At 70.4% G+C, this 345-nt stretch overlaps 1 protein-coding gene across 1 annotated transcript in view; it reads right to left on the reverse strand.

The window, feature by feature from the left end:
- Nucleotides 1–345, reverse strand: part of CRYBB1 (crystallin, beta B1) — a gene marked incomplete at its 3' end in the record, with an annotated part of 3265 nt that overhangs the window by 514 nt on the left and 2406 nt on the right. The window lies entirely within an intron of this gene.

The following is a 345-nucleotide window of genomic DNA, read 5'->3' on the forward strand; positions in this document are numbered from 1 at the left end:
CGTGCTCGCAGTGCTCCCCTTCCTCCGCCCGGGGAGCAGCGGGACCCCCAGGCGCTGGCGAGCCCCCCACGCTGTGCACCGCAGACTCGTTCTCAGGACTTTGTTTTCCCTCTCACGCCACCGAGCTGGGGCTGCACGGGCCGTCTAGTCCCGGCGCGCTCGCATGCCTCACTGCGCCAGCGTCACCCCGCTCTGGCACCCAGCCCGTTGCCGGGGCTTGTTCAGCTGCAGCGTCACCTCTAGTGATGCCACGAGGTGCTGCTGTGCTGGGACCGCTGCCGAAAGCCCTCGGCACCACCAGCAGCCCCGCGTTTGCTGCTCCCCGTTCCCCTGCGCACCGGGCTG

Source organism: Buceros rhinoceros, unplaced genomic scaffold (genome assembly GCF_000710305.1).
Source record: "Buceros rhinoceros silvestris isolate BGI_N320 unplaced genomic scaffold, ASM71030v1 scaffold24553, whole genome shotgun sequence".
Classification (NCBI taxonomy): Eukaryota; Metazoa; Chordata; class Aves; order Bucerotiformes; family Bucerotidae; genus Buceros; species Buceros rhinoceros.